Raw genomic sequence first — 16,834 nt, forward strand, 5'->3', positions numbered from 1 at the left:
GCTGCAATTAATGTTAGTCACAATATCATATATTCGTTTACCATTGTACTGAAATTGTTTTGTTTTATCTTTCGCATGTTTACACATCCCACAATGGCCACATTTAAAAAAACCCTTACTCATTTGGGTAAGCCATTGTTCCTTCTCAGCCTCTCTTGGGTAGCTTGGACTCAGAATTGTACCCAAAGTTCTCCCTCTTCTATATGTAATTTGTGGTTTGTCTGACAGAAATTCCCGTAGGGTCTTATCCGCCTTCAGGATATGCCAGTGCTTATACATACTCCTATCGAGAATTGAATTTATAGGATTATAATCCGTAATCATCCTGATCCAAATTGACTTGTTTTTAGTTTTTGGGGGTTTTAAGGTGGATGCGCGTTTTATCTTGAGAGCTCTCTGTGTAGCCACCTCTAGGTCTCTTTTGTCATAACCCCTTTGAGTAAACCTCCTTTCCATATCCTTTATACATTCCCTGAATTGGTTGTCCTCACTACAGTTACGCCGCGCCCGTAGCATTTCTCCATAGGGAATTGCCCTAATTTGATGTTTGGGATGCGCACTGCCCGCATGTAAAATAGCGTTGCAGGACGTAGGTTTACGATACATCCTGCTACAGATTTTATCATTGTCTATAAATAGTTCAACATCTAAGAATACCAAATTAGTAGAACTTACACAAGAAGTAAATCTGATATTCATAATATTGCTATTCAAGTAGTCAATAAATCCTCTTAGTTTTTCTTCCGTTCCTGTCCATATTAGAAGACAGTCATCTATATATCGTCAGATGCAGGTCCGTGATGGGAGCAACATAGCGTAGTTTGGCAATGTTACCAATTCGGACACACTGCTGGGGGGAGAGTACACACATGGCAATGTAGCACGACATGTAAACCTGTCGGACACTTTCACCTGATCACTGTCAGTAGAGCAGACAAACAACACACTCCGGTGGCAGAGCACTATGCAGATCCCATGGGCAGTGAGTCGTGCCACCTCACACGGGGCAATGGGCAGACACCAAACAACACATGACTCATCCAGCAAGGCAAGATGGGCTGAGACCGTTGCCATCCGTGATGATTGTTGTCCATTTTTGCCTCACCATTTTCTGAACCTCGACATATTCCCATGCTGTGTGTAAGTGTCTTAAGCATGTCCCTGCCTGTTGTGGCCGTTGCCTCGTCCGTACTGACACGCACATGCCAATAAAGTTTATGCCACTCCACTGGTGTCTAACTATGATGTGTGTTGATTAGATTGTTCACTCGTGTGCCACAATGAGCATCATCCCTACACAGGGAGGAACTGACTGACGCATGTGCAAGGGGGACGACTCCCTTTTGCAAGCTCCACCTCTGTGACCCAGACATTGTTTTGGGATAGTTTCTGGCTGACATGTGCATTTACGTGACTTCAGCAATGTGAGTATGGTGTCCAACCTCTGACCATATGGAGCAATGTCATGTATCACACAGATGTGTGTGAGTAGGTATGCGACGTGAAGTTCTGTTGTCACATGTGATGTAGGACACCACTCCTGGCCTGCTACCGATTTGGTCATTCCTACACACAGCCCTATTCATTACATGGATGTGTGCCTACTTTGGGGGGTTGTGAGATTGTTGTTGATGTGCAATGGGGACACAGCTAGTACTCACCTTCATGGTCATCCAATTGGCCATGTGTCTCAGGGATACACATGCGCATAGATGTCAGTTACCAGGGTGTACCTTCATGTGCAATCATTGTCCCTACATACAGCCATACTTCCATAGATGAGTGAACATAGTCATGACACATCTGTGTGATTTAGAATGTTTTATTCACATTCAGGTCATTGACAGAGCTGGAGCTGTACATGGCCATCCAAGCCCACATTACATGGAAGCCCAGTGGTGGGCAAACCAGAGTCCTTTGGGGATTGAAAAGTGATTAGGAAGAGGTGGACTGCAGTCCGCAGCAGGATTGCTGTGTAATTGTCCAACAGTGAAGATATGGCAGTCCGTGTAGGGGTCCGGGTGAATGTCGCAGTGTGTTCCGGGGTTCAGTGGGAGGTATTGTCCCAGGGCATGATGCATAGGGCAGAACCAGGCAGGAACAGGCCATTTGGTGGTGATGGATGCTACTGCCTCCTTCCTCACACAGTAATTACCATCCCCATCTTACTCCCCTGATACGGGTTCTGTGTGCGGTGTGTCCGGTGTGTGTGGCGGGGTAATGGCTGCATCACTGTGTGCCACTGACACATCAGACTGCAAAAGTGATGGGGCAGCATCACCATGTGCCACTCACACATCAGGGGTCGGAGCTGTGTCTGTCAATGTTCCTGCCTCAGTCATCTGGGACAGGCTCAATGGCAGGAATCGCAAGATGATGAACTGGAGGACATTGAAGTTCCTAGCTACTACTCGCTGGTGTCCAGCCGTGGCAGCCATACTTCCAGCCTGCATCTGCTCCATGGTCTCCATTGACCTCCGCATCTGTGCCAACTCTGTGCTGTCATCGCTGGTGCCTGTCTGACCAGACAGTTCTTGTATCCGATTAATGGCCCCAGCGAGGTCAGCCAAGGTCTGTGGTCCCTGATGGGACTCAGACACTCACGTATGGCATCGAGTTTGGCTGCCATGAGCTTGAAACCCACCTGCAGCTGTTCAGCCAACTCTACCTGGCAACCCCACACACGCTGTTGGAACTCCATGTATTGGTCAGTGGGGTTCTGGGAGACAGCTGTGGTGGTGTGTGTTTCCTGCTGTGTGGTCTGTGTAGGTGGTGGGGTCACCTTAGGGCAGCTGGCCTGCCCTGCTTCGGGGGATGGGGTGCGGAGGCTGTCCATTATTCGTTGGAGGGTGTCTTGACATATGTGCAGGTTGTCCTCTTCATCATCAATGATGGGAAGTGTGGTCTGCTATGCAGGATGTGTTGCTTGTCCCTCTGCAATGTAAAGGGGAGATGCAGGTTAACAGAGTTACACATGTATGTAGAAGATTTGCAGATGTTTATATTCAGACTGCATGCCAATGTACATTGTGACTGTTTTGTTGGAGCTGGCTATTTGATGGCAGTCAATGTGTTTTTTGACTACATGATGGATGTGTGGTAGTACCCATACATTATCATCACACAGTGTCAGGCAATGCCAGATGTGAGTGGACAGTTAATAGGCACGTGCAGAACCTGTTGTGAGTCCTGTCCTGTGGTGTTGGTGTTGCACTCTGTGCCACATTGCCGTCATTGCTGATGTTCTGTGTGTGTGTGCTGCATTGTGGGGGAGTTGCCCATGCAGCTCTGATTTCGTGTAGTCTTCTCCCTTTGTGGCGGGGTGCCTTTGAATTGTTTGCTTTTCGGGGGCTGAATTGTTTTTGACTTGGGTCATATGTGCTCTCGGACAGATTTTGTGGCCTGGTGCATTGTGCGTCTGCTGAGTGTATTGTACGGCATGGGTTGTGGGTGCACGTGGATATGTCAGAGTGTGACCTGCTCCTATAAGTATGTGATCCGCACAGGGCCACCTCCATGTCGATTCGTGGGCCATATCATGTTTTTTGGCTGCTGCCATGCTATCGGGCATGCAGTGTCACTTGCATAGTGAGTGTGGGTCACAGAGCCGCTGCTTTACTGGATTCAGCACATGTGCATGGGCCGGTTGTGATATTGGTGCTCGGAAGGGGGGCCCCTTTGTGAACATTGTAGACGGGGGCCTACTTGGTGTTTTTATGTGTGCTGCAGTGTGCCAAGGCTATCAGGGACATGTTCCATGATCATTGTGGGTGTGCAGTGTGCTACACATAATTGTGCATGTGTGCCATTGTGCCCATCTCCCCCTGTTTCCCCAGTCCCTGGTCGTTACTCACCCTGTTGCTGTTGGGTCAGGTCGTATCGAGCTGTGTCCAGGCCCCCAAATCCTGCCACCGTCTCCACTCTGCTGACTGTGGCCACCATTTCCTCCAGCTCATCCAGATCCTCGTGTGTCGCAGGACTCCCACCTCCAGTCGCCGTTGCTGCCTTCCTGTTGGCCGCGAGTTTCTGTTTGGTTTGGCTGTGCACTTCATGCCAGCGCCTCTTGACCTCCTCCATTGACTTCCTCGACACTTTGACTGCATTGACGTTGGTGACAATGGCCTGCCATATTTCCGTTTGGGTTGCCAGTGCCGCAGTGGAGGTGCCGAACAGTTGTTGATGGTGTTCAATCACGTGACGATGATCTGGTCTTCTTGCAGACTGAACCCTGTCTTCCTCTTCCTCTTCTCCTTGCCCTACCCTGAACACGGGGTTCCTGGCTGGCCCTCCGTGGGGCTTGTGGAGTTCAGCTTGTCCTCTGCACTCGATTCGGGTGCATCCATGGTGCTAGGAAGTTTGAATTGGTTTTGGTGTTTTTTTCTGTCTTTTATAGTGCATTTTCCCCCCAGACGTGTGGGATTTGCAGGCCTGTGGCTGGTTTTCGCTGATTTTTGTTCCCGATTGGCCTCATCACATGAATTTTTGCGTTCGCGTTCCGCATTTTTGCGGCATGGCGTTGATTTTAACGCTGACATTTGATGTGTTATCTGGTGGCTATCGCATGCTACCGTCGCGTTGTGAATACTTGGTTAGCACGGCGTAGTTTTCCTGCGATAGGCTGCAATGTTGAGAGTTGTGTTAAGCTACTCTTGCTGTAGTTATCACACGTTCTTGTGAATATACCCCTGTGTGTAGTATCTAATGAAATGTGAGGATGATTACCCAGTTTGGCTGGTGTGAAGGAGCCTGCATTATTATATGCAGATGTCACCTTGCTCATCTCCAAAAACAAAAAGGGTTAGAGATTTTCTCTGAAAGTTTTAAGTATTTTGTAGCACGCATAGCTTAGAAATAAATTTGCAGAAGACAAAATTCATGACATTCAAGTCACAGAAACAATTCAGTGAAAAGGCAAAATATGGTTTGGCAATAACCCTCTAGAAAGAGTAACTGAGTTTGACTATCATGATCATTAGTCTGGCTGACCCTCATGTATGGCAAGTTCAAATAGAAAAAAGCACATTAGAGCTTAAACATAGATCATACTCAATAAGTAAGTTTGCCAAATATGTAATAATTCACCAGGTATTGCTGACTCTTAAGATATACAAAGCTCTGCAGGTCTCTATGGCTCAGACCTATGGGGATATTGTAATTTAGAGAGCCTCGAGAAAGTAGAAACTAATTTCATAAGATCTTTACTGAGGTTCCCTAAGAGCTCACCACTGGTGCCAATTAGATTTGACATGGGCAAGAAACCAATTGCTCAAATTTGGCAAAATTTTGGATTGTGAGCTGCATTGCCTGGAAAATTAATAAATATCGGTTTCTTTGTTATTGCCCTTCCAAAATTCCACCCAACAAATGTGTTTACAGCCACTGCCTCCCTCACTTTATAGTATGCTCCATGGACTTTTCAGAGTTGCCAGTGACCATGACCAGCAAAACACATTATTGGGCAAAAAGCCCAGACAAAGGCATAAATAAAGCTCACACACTGCACACAGTATCATGAGGGCAAGAATAAAGGCCTTCATGAAGTACATCTGGAGGAAAAACAAATTCTTTAAAAGGTTTCATTAAATCATATTATGGCTAGATCAGTAACTCATGATATTTATGAAAACAATACCAAAAACTCCCTGAAAACACTTCTCGTAAAGTCATGTTATGCTTGCAATACAAATTCTTAAAAGCTGTGACTTTTGTTAGTTATGGTAAACTACGTAATAGTAACAACTTCAAATTACTTCTTATTATCTGACACATGACATCACATATATTAGAACATTAGAATGTTAAGCACTCCATTGCAGACAATGGAGTGCTCCGGGCAACTACAGGCCGGTAAAAGTCAGCAGAGCAACATTCTAATGTTTTTTTTTCATTACACAGCTGCTGCTGTTAACAAAGGCCTCTTGGAGCCCAAAGGGATTTAAATCCCCTCGGGCTCCGTGAGGTCTTTGTTTTATTTGTTTGAACATTCTGCCCTCTAGTGGCAGAATGTTCTAATAGCCTTATAGCCCTCCGCAGCTGGGCTATACTGGCCATTAAAGTCCGCTCCCTTGTTAAAGGCCTGAGCCGAACGCTGGTGCTGGCCTTTGATGGCCGGTATAGCCCGCTACGACGGGCTGTAACACTATATTATATGTACGCTGCCTGGTTCCAATGTTTTTTTGTCGGTTTCAGTGGTGTTTTCTTAGTGTTTTCCAAACCTTTTGAATCAGTGCTTATCAGTGTCCATTCAGCTACCTAATCTCCACAAAAGACAACAACTGTGTTTTCCAGTGTTGAAAGCACATGTTAAATTTAAAGGGGAAGACATGTAGGGCATGTAGCATCTTCCCATTGGCATTATGTCTAGTGTGTGGACTGTTTTAAGAATAGAAAGTTTGTGTATTGTACTCTCACTCATACCCACATCTCATTACCCTCTCTCACGTTTCATTACCTATCATACTCACTTTGTCAGGACTCTGTCTGGTTTACAAGGCTATTAATGGATTAGAAAAGTAAGAGTGCTACATTGAAATGTTTTAGTAAACAAGTTCCTGGAAACAGTGAGTGTCAATCATCTACTTCTTACTGGATATTATGACATTGCAGGGGGGGTCAACCCTGCAAACTGCATAGTACCTTGTGAAATCTTTAACATTTTGAATTACGCCAGATTAATTTGTAGTCCTACAGTCCAAGGCACCTAAAACGTGACAGTTTAAGCATGATGACTACTTCTTTTCTGCACTCTTTGCCTGATTACATGAAGGAGGTGCTACTATTGTGTGACCATTTGTAGCTGCTGAGTGTCCCTGTTCAATGTCTTACTTTAACTCAGTACAATATAATCCTGTAAAATAAAATCAAAGTTGCACCATTTTTTATATACAATTCAAAATTGTCCGTTCGTATTGAAAAGATAAAGTTCCTTCTTTATTAAATCTTTCTTTTTGTTGTATTACAATCCACAGCCAATGCGTTTCGTTCTTAGACAGAACTTCTTCAGGGCCGTAATTAAAAGACACATATAAAAATACATTAATCAAAAAGACTTTCATAAATACAAACTCAAATATATACATCATATGTCCTGGTATGCATGTGTACAACAACACAAAAATGTAAACATGCATCTCTAAAAAAAACTTCTTAGCCAATTAATTTATTAAAAACATATACATCAAGGCTTTCCCAAACCTAACCCGAATCTGACCTTATGAGAACTAAATCCAAAGGGGTTAAGACCCAGTAGTTAGTACCGGCAATTGTCATTTTCATTATAAACTCATTGATAGTCCATAAGGAATCTAATCCAAAAATCCATTCACATAGTATAGACAACTGTTTCTCCAGATATGTATATGATGATACATCGGCACAAGGTACCATAAATGATGGCATACAGACTTAAATGCATGTCTTATTAAAATGACAGACTTACATTTATATCCATCCAAAAAAAAAAATGTATATATGGATGAAGGAACAAACAATGACTCGGTTTGTTTAAAATCAGGTGCCACCAGGCAAAGATTAAACATGAGAAAAAAATATATATATATACTACAACCAATTCAAACGACAAACTGAACAATAAGGAGGACATACCAATTGTAGACACTTGCTAGAATGTGTCCAGTGTCCAGTGACAGTTGTACGTCAAAAGATTTTTTCTCTGAGATGGTACTCATATATCTACATAGGCGATGAGCACAAAATAACAAACAAAAGGAAGAAAGAGAGACCCACTTTAGGTCAACACCATGTTTGACAAACATTCTTTCAAAAAATCATTAATAGATCCCCAAAAATACACATTATGTTCAGACTACCTTCTCTCACTTCCGATGTTAATATTCCATTTTTCGTTAAGTATCGAAATGGTATTGCTGAACTTATTTCGTCACAGCATTAACCCCTTCAGTGCCCCGCCCTTTCCCCGTCCTGTGCCGGGCGTTGCATTAGCGGGCGGGGTTCATGACGAGACCAATGGGGGGCCTAACAATATGGGCTCGCCAATCTTTAAAGCTGGCCATCAAAGTTGTTGATACCAAAAACAAGGATATTCAACTAATTAGATTGGATTCAGATAAGCTGGGCAGTGTAGACATCTACAATGTTTATGTTCGGAGCAAGAGGAGTGGGAGGTCTGAGGTATTAGAAGCCCTGGACAGTCTTATTGACACACACTCGTCAAACAATAACATTATCATTGCGGGTGATTTTAATAGCACATTTGAACCCCTGATAAGTGATGATGAATTGTTTGGAGATGAGGAGGATCGACTATGGGGCGTCCCTAAACTAGAGCTCCCTCCCATTGCGCGCTGGACTGCTGATGCTATTGGCCTAAACGCCCTATGCTACGAAAAAGGTCTAAGAGCCCTAAATGGCAGGACCAGTGGAGATAGGAATGGTGCAAGCACATTTGACAATGGCCGACATAACAGCAGAATCGATTATGTGTTATGTAGTTTGAAGCTATGGCCATTAATTTGTGATATGATGGTGGAAGGGAGGCTCGAGAGCGACCACAACCCCTTGTGCCTAACGCATAAATGGTGGTCTCACATCAACTTGCCCGCAGGATCTCCTGTGCCCGTCCCCCCCCAGACTGTTCCCACTAACGACATGCGGAGATTAAGATGGGAAAAGGTAGCAATTAACCATCAGGCTATTGCTAGCATCAATAGTCATGTTGACTCAGCTATACTAGACATAGAGCATTGTAATACACTTAGCAATGGCTTAGACAAGGCAGAAGGAATTCATAATTCTCTTTTTGATATAATCAAGGGATATTTCCTTAAACCTGTGAAAAACAAAGGTGACAGAGCACTAAAGCCTGCTAAATGGTATAACGCCGAATGTAGGGAGTCACGACTTGCTCTGGGTAACGCTATCAAGGGAGGGCAAACAGCTTTAATTCAAGCTGCTAGGAAAAACTATAAAACTAGTATCCTCAAGGCTAAACAAGCTTGGGATGAGCACCATTGGATTGAGTTGAAGGCAGCTAGTGACAGTAGGGATTCTCGGCTGTTCTGGCACATTGTTAGATGGGGAAAATCAGGTGGCCCTGAGTCCCCTCATAACAATGTCCCTGAAGCTGAATGGATAAAATTCTTTAAAAATCAATATGCTGCTTTTAACATCTTAAACACGCACGAGACAATTAGTGTAGATCTCCCAAAAGAAAATTTCTTCTGTCCTGGTGAAATCTTGACGGCCCTTGATACGGTTGCTTGTGGTCGTGCCCCCGGCCTTGACGGAGTGCCAGCGGATTTATTTGTTAATGATAAGGAGCGTTGGTGCTTGTATATCCACCATCTTATTAATGCTATCGCTATGGGTGCATCAGTTCCAAAATCCTGGCAGGGTGCTGTAAATATTCCGGTCTTTAAGAAAGGTGATCGATCACTGCCGGGCAACTATAGGCCTATAAGCCTCATAGATACCATCCAAAAGGTAGTGGGTCGTGTGATCGTCAATAGGCTCCTGGATTGGGCGGAAGAGACCAATGCCCTTTCAACTTTCCAGGCTGGCTTTCGACGATCCACAAGTACGGTGGATCAGGTCTTTCGTTTTACCTTGATACAATGGAGGACGGTTGTGCTCGGCAAAGGAAGCCTGTATGCGGCCTTTGTCGATCTACGGGCCGCTTTTGATCTTGTCCCCCGACTAAAGCTATGGACGGTCCTTCAGAAGCAGGGCATTCCAAGCGATTTATTATCTATGATAATGAGCCTTCATGAATCCAATTATGCCAGAATCCAGTGGGGTGGTTTAGGTTCGGTAACTTCGGATTTCCCTGTTGAGAGGGGTGTCCGACAGGGTTGTTCGATGGCCCCAGTTCTTTTTACACTTTATATCAATGATGTTGTAACACGTATGACTTCTGCACAAGTGGATGCTCCTTTTTTAGATGGGATTAAAATCCCCATTTTAATGTTTGCTGATGACACGCTCATCCTAGCTAAAACCCCTAGTGGATTGCAGTGTGCTTTGTCTATCTTTGACAAATTCTGCGGTGAGTACGGACTAGAGGTAAATATTGCCAAAACCAAGTTGATGACTTTTAACCCTTATCGTAGTTCTAAGACAAAAATTACCTTAAATAATCGTCCGCTAGAGGTAGTGAACAATTTCACTTATTTGGGCATGCACATATCTAATGCGAAGAGCTGGCGACATCATATTGAAATTGCAACAATTAAACATAGGCAATTGGCCGGTGCAATTAGCTCAGAGCACAGAAAATCCCTGACTAAACCTGTAAAACCTGTTTTACAGGTCTATGAAGCAAAAGCTCTGGGTTCTGTACTCTATGGCGCAGAGCTGTGGGGTTTTGAGAAGATGGCTGCTCTCCAATCTTCAGAGAACACATTTCTTAGGGGTATAACAGGTGTTCCCAAAAGCACTCCACTGCTGCCCCTCAAGTATGATTTGGGCAGAAGAGCCATTTTAGATTTAGCGCGGCTTCGCCCAATATTGTACTGGCGCAGGTTATGGACAACTCCCGCGCTTTCTCATTATGCAGGAGGTTTTTTAGATATTATAAGAACCGATGTCCATCATAAAATTGGTTGGCTAAAAGCGCTTAGGACATCCCTGCTTGAGCTCGGTTTGAGCACACTCTGGGACGATCCTGCATGTTCTACCTTCCCTTCTAAAAGTACACTTAAGACTATCTACTGGGAGATGGTCGCCCAGCGGCATTGGAGTAGCTCCAGCACCGGTAACATGACCGGAGAGTTCCTAGAGGCCAAGATGTATCCTCATCTTGAACCTTACTGGGACATTATAACAAAGCCCAGAGACAGGAAGCTTCTCTTCCAATTGAGAGCAGGTGCACTCCCCCTCAGATCTTTGACGTCAAAGTGGGAAGTGGGATCTAGCGATGGCTGTCCTGTCTGCGGTACTAACAAAGAAACCATCGGACATTTTTTATTCTCCTGTAAAGCTTATGCTTTACCAAGGCGTATATGGCTGTCCCCGATGTGCAAAAATATAGGAACTACTAGTAGCACTGTAGCTCTACGTATTATATGCACCAGTACATTGACCTGGATTTCGGTTGCCACTGCAAAATATCTAGGATGGGCGTGGATGATTAGATTGAGACTGCTAGTCGTTTGACTATTCTCTTGAACAGGGAGAGACTGCTAGTCTTTCGACTATTCTCCCCCTTGCTATTTCTTGTATTTTATTACCTGTACTCTGTTTTTAAAATCATTGTTAATTAATTCTTTTTGTTTTTAATAATCAACATCCACTGTTATTAACGCGGAATGTTTTACCCAGGGTCTCAAACTAGTCTAATTGGTTGAAGTCAACAAACAACACCTGTCTCTAATCGACTATAACGTTTCCTTCATGGACGTAATCAAGTCAGAATCTGTTTATGTATGCATGAATCGAACTATTATTGAATTTAATCGTTTTTTAAACCTATTTTATGAAATGTATTATTGTAAATTGTATTTTGCTTTTATGAATGTTATTCGAATAAAGCATACTTTGACAGTTGACAGTTGACGAGATAGTCTCGTCATGGGCACAGCGCAACCGCGCTCCATGACGAGACCATCTCGTCATGGGCACTGAAGGAGTTAAAGTAATGGCCTCATATCTATACAGGAATTATATCTGATAGTCCCACAATGAAAACCAAACATTTATTGATGTCTGGAGATGTGGTATATCTAAAGCGAGCAAGTAAGAACAAAGCACACATGTAAGTGCATCCACTCACTTAACTTTCCTATATAACCTCATTATTCTTTCATCTTTTTATTGAAAGGTGTAGTGTGCAAAGAAACACTCAAAATATAAAGTTTCTAAGGAACCAACACCAATTATTCTATAATTAATACCCATAATGCATATTTCAGTACACGCTATATAAACACCAAGGAAATGATGAAAATGAGGTTGACAAATCAGAGAAAATAACCCCCATCCATCCAGTCAATGCAGGACCACGTCCTCAAACAGCCAGTATCAAACATGGTGGTACCAAATTAGCCTCCATCCACCCATGTTGTGGTGAAAAGTACAGATATGGCGTTTCAAATCATCTCATTACCACTGGGAAACGGCGCACACGACCCATGCAATTTACTTAGGGCATAACGCCCAGTCTCTCATTACCCATTTTCTTGTACCGTCGTTAAAACAGACACCTACCATGGTCAGTTCCTCCACCCATGGTTTAAAACACAGACCCCCTGTTCGCAGGACAATGCTGCAGCAGTATGAACTTACCCGCAGCCGCAAACAATAATCCCGACTCGGCGCCCGGCGTTCCTGATTCCCGCCCGTAGTTCGTAATATGGGATGTGGACGCCATCTTTTTGAGGGCGTGTATGTACACGTCATTATCACGCGTACGTCACATGACAATGCGTAATGACATTAATACCAGTATCGCCGCCATCTTTAAATATGCAATGTCATCGCAACCATTGTGCGTAAACAACATCTTGATCGAAATCATTCTTTAAAACATTTCATAATAATGCAAAACCATTGTTAGTGTTATAGATTCCTAAATCTAGACAACAAAACGAGATGCTAATCACGCATCCTTGTTTAACTAAATATATATGAAACGTCATCATAACGCGTACATCCCATGACAATGTGTAATAACTTCATTGCCAATATCACCGCCATCTTTAAGAATGCAACATCATCTCAGCAATTGTGTACAAACAACATCTCAATCAAAATCGCTCTATTGAATATTTTATACAAACTCAAAACATATATTAGTATTATAGATTCCTAAGTTTAGATATCAAAACAGGACCCTATTTGAGTCCTGATGTGTGAGACATAACTCTGTAAGATGTCATGATAAACATTCATATAAAAAATTATTACTACCACTCTAATCAATTATGTCCCCAACTCGATTTTTTTATATATTTATAAAGTTTCAAGAAATGATCACATGAGGTTTTATAATAACACCAATATAGACATCACCACCATCCTTGAATGTGTAACGTCGTTTCAACAATTACATATAAGCAAAATCTCCATCAAAGTCACTCTATTTCCTATTTCATGAAAATTCCAAAATAGATATTAGCATTGCAAATTCATAAGTTTAGATATCGAAACAAGATACTAATCATACAACCTTTTTTTTAATAATTGTATATAAGACGGAAACCCATAGGATGTTCCAATGAGCATCAATATAAAAAATTATTGTTACTACAAAAGGTCAGCGAGATGTAGTGGTCTCAAAACCCAATAATGTCAGCTTACTAAAGTGCAGGCAACCAATATATTCCACATCGAAAAGAACAAAATTCATGCCATCTTATGTTATAGGTAGATGAAAACATCCAATAATGTATGTTCCTTTATTAAAAAAAACGAGAAAGTTGTTCATCAAAATGAGCTTCATCAAAATACCATAATCATATCATCAAGCAATCGAAAATGACATAAGGGAAAAAAGGATGAAAGATGTCATATGCCATGATTTTTGGTTCACAAAAAATAATGCATCTCGTCATCTGTATTGTGCCCCATTTCAATACATCTTAAGCAACATATTCACTTGGCTTCTCTTTGACGTAAAGTGAGTTCCCTATTGCCACCCCGAGGGTGTGCCCGGATATGATCAATTCCATGAAACCAGATTTTTCCATTCTCACCATGGTGTTCTTTCATATGATGTGTCATGGGATATTGGAGGTCATAGTTTTTGAACGCTCGGACATGTTAATGGATCCGCAACTTTAATGGTCGCTCTGTGCTCCCAACATATATCTTATTGCAATCGCAGCCTATAATATAAACTACATAGCTGGTCTTGCAATTAATAATTTCTCTTATCTCATATTCCTTTGTGGTATTATAACGGAAACTCTTGATCTTATTTTTCCCAAAAGGACACATATTGCAGGTTGAGCATTTGGAAAAACCATTTGGAGCCATAGGAATCCATGACTTTGGAGTTAGATTTCTTGGATAACTGGGGCACAACAGTTGTCGTAACGTTTTGCCCATGCGGAATGTCACTTTAGGTGTCATAGTTATATGTTCCCTTAGGTTGGGTATTTCATATAACAAACCCCAATGTTTTCTTAAGATATTAAACAGACCAGAACTGTTATTAGTGTATTGAGTAATAAAAGCCAAATGTGATCCCTGAACCTGCTTTGTCTTTGCTTTTTGTAATGTACTAACTCTAGTTACTTTGTTGATCCTTTGATCTGCCTTATTTAAGATATCCTCAGGGTAACCCCGCGATCTGAACCTCCTTTTTACCTCACTGATATTGTCCCTAAATGTACTATCCATGCTGTAATTACGGCGGACACGGACCATCTCACCAAAAGGGATATTATTGATTACTGATTTGGGGTGTGCACTCGAGGCATGCATGCGAGTTCACAAAGTCTCTTTACGGTCTCTTTTACCTACCTGAACACTAACAACTTTGGTATGCAATTTACCATGGAATACAGCTCAACTAACATCATGTTTCTGGACATGGAATTGTATATCAAGGACGAAAAACTGAACAGTCGACTTTTTCGTAAGAGCACTTCCTGTAATTCTGTATTACATGCAGACAGCCACCACCCCACACACCAAGTCAGAGCAATCCCTTATGGTGAGTTCGTTAGAGCCAGAAGGAATTGCAGTGAAGAATCTGAATTCAAGACTTGCATCAAAGACATGAAACAGAGATTTCGAAAGAGAGGTTACTCATCCCAAACCCTCAAACGAGCTGAAAACAGGATTTCCCACATGAACCGGGGTGATACTTTACTACCTAAGAATAAAACAGTCACTGAGAACCAGAAGGTTTGCATGATTGCAGACTTTAGTGACCTTAGTCATACCCTTAGAAAAAGTCTGAATAAACATTGGGGTATCTTACAGACTGACAGTTCTTTATCAGGTTTTATTACCAATCACCCCCAAATCACCTGCAGACGGGGCAACACACTATGCACTAGATTAAGTCCTACTGTACCAAAATCTCCAAGCACACAGTCATAGCTAACCCAACACACTGTTGGTTTCCACAAGTGCGGATGCTGTGGTGTCTGCAAATGGGCTAAACACAAGACCAAGACTTTCCATAGCCACAACAATAGAACCATTCTAGTTTTTGTATGTCATATTTTCTATTTCATATCCTCAACCTATTTTTCTTTCTCCTTCCTTTTTCTATATTCTTATCATCATTTTGTATTTTCCTCATTTTTTCATTTCTTAGTTTATGATCGCAACTGATCTAATTTTCTGCTTTATATTTATCTGGCATGTGACCTTTACCCTGCCAGACTTTGTCGATTTACATCTGAATATTTTGAACTCCCCATTGCCGTGGTGGAAATTTACCTGCTAGTTCGCTTGATCCTGTTTATAATTACTCTTGATTCATCCTTACAATTTTTATAACTAGGCCATCCATTCTAAATAATTTGTCTTCCGAGTAACTTTTCTAGCACTCTGCGCGTGACTTTGTGGTTTCCGAACCTTTTTCTGAGTAATATTCTAGTTGTTGCTGTTCTTGACTTCCGGTTTACGTACCTTTTTCTTAGTTACGTTCTAGTTGTTGCTGCTCCTAACACTACATAATTACTTCCAGTTCCATGTTAAATGATACACACACGTTATAATGGGTGCCATCAGGATGCAAGATAGACTCCACTACTAAGTAAGTGCTAACTATGCCAGCTATTCCAGCACTTCCCCCCATCTTTGATTTATTAATACTTTGGACCATTATATGGAAACACACTTTGGCCAGCAACCCTAACTGGGGTTTTTTTTTTTGTTCTTCTCTTTTTTTACAGAATTATTTGATGAACACACACACGTGTTCCACTCCTTCGTTACCATCGTTGTTCGTATTTCAAATGCATCTCGGTTGATTTGACCTTTTCACTTTAGTAAGTTCAATTTGACATTTTTTGCACTATTAGACCTTTGTACCATAGAGTGTGTTGTTACCCTCCTTTCTAAAACACTATGTACATACATATTTTCTTTCAGATACACTACCCATTTGGATTATGGTTTATCCCCTACTTACGGCACCATTTTCTTGCTATTTGCTTAAACAAGGTGAGAATCTAGTTTTGTGCTTACTAATACAGACAGGTGCTTTTCTCTCTTTCCTTATGTGTTCACTGCGCGTTCTTTGCGCAGTAATTTCAGACGTTGGGCCCGATTCACAGAACTAACTTAAGACAAAATCCTAAACTTACTACCATTTTGGTATTCACAGAAGGCACTTACTCATTTTGGTATTCACAGAAGGCACTTACTCATTTCGGTATTCACAGAAGTTAGGAGTCCTAACTTTAGGACTCCTAAATGCCTTTTGTGAATACCGAAAGCCTTAGAATTTGGATTTTTCTCAGTTTAGTAGTAGTATAGTTAGGACTCCTAACTTTAGGACTCCTAAATGCCTTCTGTGAATACCGAAAGTCTTAAAATAAGGATTTTTGTCAATTTAGTAGTAGTAAAGTTAGGACTCTTAACTTTAGGACTCCTAAATGCCTTCTGTGAATACCGAAAGCCTTAAAATTAGGATTGTTCTTAGTTTAGTAGTAATATAGTTAGGACTCCTAACTTTAGGACTCCCAAATGCCTTCTGTGAATACCGAAAGTCTTAAAATAAGGATTTTTCTCAATTTAGTAGTAGTAAAGTTAGGAGTCCTAACTTTAGGACTCCTCAACTGAGAAAAATCCTAATTTGAACACTTTCGGTATTCACAGAAGGCATTTAGGAGTCCTAAAGTTAGGACTCATAACTTCTGTGAATACCGAAGTGAGTAAGTGTCTTCTGTGAATA

General features: G+C 41.9%; 1 long non-coding RNA gene across 2 annotated transcripts in view; it reads right to left on the reverse strand.

Annotated features, from left to right (window-relative positions):
• Positions 1 to 12,351, reverse strand: part of LOC146817736 (uncharacterized) — a 75,821-nt gene extending 63,470 nt beyond the window's left edge. Inside the window, exons 1-2 of one of the 2 annotated variants that reach the window (XR_014962577.1) lie at positions 12,262 to 12,351; positions 7,606 to 7,692 (exon numbers count right to left, since the gene is read on the reverse strand). This is a non-coding gene — a long non-coding RNA (uncharacterized LOC146817736). The remainder of the gene's footprint in view (positions 1 to 7,605; positions 7,693 to 12,261) is intronic. The other variant, XR_014962578.1, reaches the window with a different exon arrangement.
• Between the last annotated feature and the right edge of the window lie 4,483 nt (positions 12,352 to 16,834).

This window comes from Triturus cristatus, chromosome 6 (assembly GCF_964204655.1).
Source record: "Triturus cristatus chromosome 6, aTriCri1.1, whole genome shotgun sequence".
In the NCBI taxonomy this organism is placed as follows: Eukaryota; Metazoa; Chordata; class Amphibia; order Caudata; family Salamandridae; genus Triturus; species Triturus cristatus.